General features: G+C 43.1%; 1 protein-coding gene across 2 annotated transcripts in view; it reads left to right on the forward strand.

The window, feature by feature from the left end:
- ERC2 (ELKS/RAB6-interacting/CAST family member 2) overlaps window positions 1-5684 on the forward strand; it is a 996291-nt gene extending 990607 nt beyond the window's left edge. For both annotated transcript variants that reach the window (XM_018038455.1, XM_018038458.1), the window contains one exon: window positions 2690-5684. The gene's annotated coding sequence lies outside the window, so the exon portion shown is untranslated. The remainder of the gene's footprint in view (window positions 1-2689) is intronic.

A 6000-nucleotide genomic window follows, 5' to 3' on the forward strand; every position in this document is an offset into this window, starting at 1 on the left:
TCTGTGCAATGAGGAGGAAAGAAAGCTTTAGGACTGCAGAAGCCAGTTCAGCTTAGGGGGAACGGGAAGTGGGGAGCTGGAGAGAGAGGCCAGCAAGCCAGGAGTCCATCCTCCACCCTGACAGCAACAGGGTTGTAAATGAAGGCTGTAACAGGGAGTGCAAGACGAAGTAGATGTTGCTGTTGAAATAGCACTGGTGCCTGTGCTGGAGAGAATGCAGAGTGGGTGCTGAAGGAGAGGACACTGGGTGTGTGCGGAGGGGTGGGGGTGGGGGGCCGCTGCGACTATCCAGAGCAGGGAGGTCAGCCCAGAGATTATCTCACTGTGGGTGGCTGCCCAGATTGCCTCCTTGGTAGAAGCCAGGATTCCTTTTTTAAAAATTTTAAAAAGTATATGCTTCTTTGCTCCTCAGTGAAGGTTCATTTGCCTTTGCAACTCCAGGCAGTGTCATCTGAGATTTCTTTTTTCCCTCAAATCCATTTAGGCCTACTGGCAAATGGGTTGTCTGATGGAAGGAGCGGCGACACTCTTTGAGAGTTCCCTTTCCCGCAGTGTAAACCTTACCCTGAAGCAGTGTGTTGCAGTCTCGAGGCACTGTATTCTGCCTTGTGACCTGTTACCCAGCTGGAAATCTTTGTCTCGACTGAATAAATGACTGTTCTTTGCTACTTTATCTTGGAAAAACATCAAGGACATGGGACATTCGCCGTAATTGTTTTTCAATCATTTCCCCAATCTGTAAAGTATGACCGGCGCATTTTAGTACTACTTTGGGTTTCTCTTTACCTTTTAATCATGTGGCCTTTTAATATATTGGTCAGCCCCTTAAAAGGACGATTAAGAAATGCTTAATGCACAAAAGAATTAGAGCTATGCACAGCTCATGAAGCAGAAAGCGTGCTCTGACTTAGAATTTTCGTACGAAGTTTGCTGAGATTTTATGTGCCAGAATGAGTAATATGATCTGCTCTAGGAACTCCCTAGCTCTCTGGCTCTGCAAAAGTCATTTTTTGCCCCAATTCAAGTTTCTTAACCAGAAGGGTTACACCAAACTCCTCAGAGTATGAATTAGCCGAGTTCATCCAAGCCACATATTTCATTTGCACTGCTTAACGAGGGTTCAAAATAACTGCCTACCTGTGCAGACGCTGGGATCTTTGGTTGGCTCATTAGTCAGTGTGACTTGAGAAATGCTGTGTATCAGCCACCAAATCAGACAGCTCAGGCTGTATGTAAAAACTGGCTCGCACGTGTGTGAGTTAGGTGTGTGTGTCTGTGTCTGTGTTTGATCTTTCCCCTCCCCGCCTTATTCCCCAGATAGCTGCACTATTGCCATGTACCCGGAAACTCCCAGAGTATTTCAAGGCAATATGTGAATGATAACCATGCAGGCACACAACGTCCAGCATCAGTAGGGAAGAAAGTCACCATCTGAGGGTTCGATGTGGGGTGGTCCTCTCTTCTTACCTGTTCTACTGTTTCTTCGCAGGCGGCAGTTGTATGCCACACCCTGGGACCCTCAATGGGGACCGTGAGAAAACTTGAGGTGCTTCCGGATACCTCTTCCCCAGGGCCTGAAATATGCGCATGGCTGACTGTTGCACTTATGTTTAGCGCTAAACATATATATACACACAAGCCACAGGATGGTGGGGATGATAGCCAACTTCATTTCACTCTGTTCTGGTTAAGGAGATACCAATATTCTTTTTTAAGTTATGCTTTTATTGCGGTAAGATACATACTAAAAATTACCACTGTAACCAGTTTCAGTGTACAGTTCAGTGGCATTTAACACATCCATGGCATAATTCAACCAACACCACTATCCATTTCCAGAATTTATTACCACAAACCAAAATTCTGTGCCCATTCAAAGATAACTCTCCCTTCCCCTCTCCCCTCGGCCCCTGTAATCTCTTACTTATTTTGTGCATCTTTGAATTTGGCTATTCTAGATGTTCCATGTAAGTGGAATCGTACAGTGTTTGTCCTTTAGTGACTGGTTTATTTCACTTATCGTGATGTCTTCAGGGTTCATCCATATGGTAGCATGAATCAGAGCGTCATTTGTTTTGAGGGTTGAGTAACATTCTGGGGTGCATATATACTACCTTCTGTGAGCATTTGTGTGCAAGCAGTCTGTGTAAGTCCCTGTTTTTCATTCTTCCAGGTATATACCTTGGAATGAAATTTTCTGTGTTCTTTCAAATTGTTTCTCTTAGAAGGTCTGTAAGTGAATGCTAAGTTTTCTGGTGTCTCGGCCATCTTTAAATCTCTAATATCTAAAAAGTCAAGTTTAAAAATAATTTAAAAACCATACTCATGGTAGAAAACCATGGAGGGGAAAAAATGTTGACACATCATCTGGTCACATAGAAATAATCTCTGTAACATTTGGGCTTATTTCTGATCCCTTTCTTCTTGCTTATCAAGAGACATCTCTATCTCTAGGTGAACTATTTTTAAAAAGGCATCTTCTTCAGATGTGTTTGCAGGACATAATTTAACTTCCTACTCACCTCCTCACTCTATTCTTCCTCTGCATCAGCACCCTCCCTGATCCCCATTAGCCCTGATCAAAGAGAGGGATGGCGGGTGGGCACAGGGGTAGGGAGTGTTTCCCCGTGGTCCCTCTAATCTCCTGCCAGTTCCTCTCCCTGCTAACCTCTGTGCTTTCTTGTTGCAGCTATCAGAAGGGCTGACTAAAGGGCAAGCGCAGCTCTGCAGCAATATTCTGATAATCTATTGCAGTGCAGCTCACATCGCTGTTCACCACCACCTGGAGCGCTCACGGAGACTGAAGAGGAGCTTCACCTTCGTTACTGAGCACGGTTCTGTTCGACTCAGTGTTTCCTTCATCACCTCCTGTCCTTTCCCATGGATTCAGACACGCTGGAGAGGAGGATGTGGAGGACGGGGAGACAGTGGCAGGTCCTCCATTTTTTGGTCGGGATACGGGCATTTAAAATGTGTTCATCTCTTCTGAATGTCATTATTTGATAACATTTTACTTCTGTTACTTAAACTTCACGGGATGAATCTGAACTCCATGGGATCGTAACTGTGGATTCCGCTTCTGTTGGACAACTAGCTTCATCTTCCGTCTCTCTGCTGGTTCAGTCTAAGTGGTCATCTCTAATGCATTAGATTATCAAAAAATGTGAATTCTGTGAGTGAGTGAGTGAGTGGTGCTGGTAGTGTTTGTATACCGAGATGCATGGAGTGTTTGACAGAGAAACCAAAGCACCAAAAATGGTGAGCCTTTACCCTCCTCTGTTTCTTTAATCTGCGGTTTGAAGAACCACATTTCGATGGTGGAACCAGTCGTTACCTCTGGGCCAGGTTGGAAATGAAATCAATTCTTTAAACCACTAATACTTGCCAAGAAATCGCCTTATGAGAACATGGTGTGTGTCTCTGACAATGCATGGCACATCTAAATCGATCGTTCATAGTTCTCTTGACCCTGTGTTTGTGCTGGGGAGTGGCTGCAGCCTGAGGCGCCTGCATATTTCTATCCCATGTGTGTCTCACGTCCCGCACAGTGGGGCCGCAGCCAAGCCTCAGACTCTCGCCATTCCCGTACATCCGGGTCTCCACGAAGAAGCTGGGATTCATTCATACTCAAAATCCAAACGCTGTCCAAACAGCGAGTGTACGCTTAGATCTTCTGTAAATGAAAGGTCATTTCTCATTTTTCTTTTTGAAAAGAAGTCTCCAACATGGATTCCAAAACATTTTCAGCATCACACATGAAAACACTGATGAATGAGGAATAATCACAAAAGCTGTGTATCTGTATATAGCTCTACACAACATGTTTGTGGTACAGAGTCATTATTTAAAGCACATGCCAGGGAGAGAGACCACATTTTCAGGTCTTTTACATACAGTGACATGGTCCCGAGGATAATTAAACTCCTCCTGCTTCCTCTCAGATTAAAAAAAAAAAAAGAAATAAAGTTGTTGTAACTTCATGAAACTCGTGACCGAGTCTGGAAAACATGTGCAACTCTTGTATTGATCCATTTCCTTGTCAATGAAAGAAACCCTTCCACGTGTATGCAAGTGGGGGATGAAAATCTGCATTTCTAAAGGACAAACAGTGAATTTAAGCATGAGTGGCCTTAATAAATATAGTCGTCTTTCTTTGCTACTGTGGAAAGGATTCTAAGCAGATGTTCCTGAAGTCTTGCATTGAATTTAGTTGTTATTATTACTTCTTAAAATGTTGGTGCAATTAACTCTGGACCTCTCTCGTGAGCCATAGAGAGATTTAAAAGTCAGACACCTTATTTATCTATCTGAGAAGACGAAGCTGTGTCTGGGTTGCGCTGTTCATCCTTGGTGCATTAAGAGTAGTATATTTAAGCAGGTTTCTCGCTTCTGGCTTTGTTCTTGTCCTAAGTATTGCGAATTGTGTAAAGCTTTCATGTTGCGCAAGCAATCCAAATACATCCATGTTTAATAAGTTTGTCCTTTAACTATCAAGGCAATCTAGTTCTTGACTGGAGAAACGAGCAGAGTTCTTCGCAAAAGTTATTTCGCACACTTTGACATAATGTCTCCCTGAAAACCCAGGCCTCCTCCAACTCATGGCTGTGAACAGTTTGAGCATCCTTAAACAGGCAGCCTCACTGCCTCCTACAGCCAGATCCTGATCTGAACTCTGCCACTGAATACTTGAAGTAGGAAAGCCACTAGGCAGTGAGCGTCCTAGAAGCAGAGAAAGCAACCAACCATGAATAGTTAGCGATTTCCCAGTGTGTGCCAATTCTGTCCCAGCTGTTGTTTTGAGGGCTCATTTTTGCCCCACTTTTGTTTGCCTAAAGTATTACTGATGTTCCTTTTATGGAACAATTATCATTTAGTCCCTTAAAAATTAAATGATGTCTAATATAGCATCTTTCCATTATGCATCACGTAATATTCTCTGATGTTGAGGGGCTACCAAAAAATTCCCTTTTCACGTATTAAAAATAGTTTGTGTTTACAGCAAGCAACTGTGCTGTTGGGAAGACGTTTCCTTTGCACAGACTTTAGCAGGTTTCCCCCTTGATCATAATCAAGCTGAGAAAGTTGAGGCTGACGTTTAGGAGAAGTTGGTCTTCTTGCTTTGTGCAAAAGCAAGCTTGTACTTTATACCCCTTTTGATTTCAATGTACAGTCTCGATTTTGTACTTAATGATTTTTGTGTATCCAGTATGCACGTTAACAGCGTGTCAACTTTCATTTAAAAGTGGGTTTCCATTTACTTTTTAAACAGTGTTCATGACGAGACCTCAAATGTGTTGACATAAGCTCTATCTGAGATGTTTTTGTGTTGAGTGGCGTTTGAATGCTGCCAGGGGTCAGTGTATCTAATTCCCAGAGACCCTCGTTTGATAGTGCTTCTTGTAATATTTCTCCAAGTGAGTGGCATGTGGGTTGTGATATTGACCATGTGATTATGGACTTCGATATGAAAAAAATAAATAAAACTAAGGAACCCTCAGAAACTACCAGTGGGCATGTAGTAGCCAGTCATTGTAACCTCGTGTCTAGTAGAAGTACAACGTACAAGGTATGTACAGTTCATAACTTTGTTATCATGTGTATGAGAAGTACTTTGTGCTGATCGCCTTATTTATATTCATCAAATAAACTTTGTTTCTTTCTGAAGCGGGTTCATTCCATCTCGAATAAATGCTCCAACTGTGATGGTTTCTAGTCTTGTTTGGGTCATGGATCCCCACCTGAAGAAGCTATGGCTGTGAAGACAAGAGAAAGAAAAAGGGAGGCTATGGACTCACTTTACCGGAAGAGCCGAGATGTAAATTTCCCTCTGTGTATAGCTGGAGCTTCGGGCGTATAGTGTGTTAAGAACTTAATTTTCAGTGGCATCTCCCTTCCTCCTTCCTTTCCCTGTTGGTCTTTCTCTCTCAGTTCCTCCATCTTCCTCCATCTTTTTATCCCTCCCTCTCTTCCTCCTTCCTGCCTTTGCTTGCTTCCCTTTCT

The sequence above is a fragment of the Capra hircus genome, chromosome 22 (assembly GCF_001704415.2).
Source record: "Capra hircus breed San Clemente chromosome 22, ASM170441v1, whole genome shotgun sequence".
NCBI classification, from domain to species: domain Eukaryota; kingdom Metazoa; phylum Chordata; class Mammalia; order Artiodactyla; family Bovidae; genus Capra; species Capra hircus.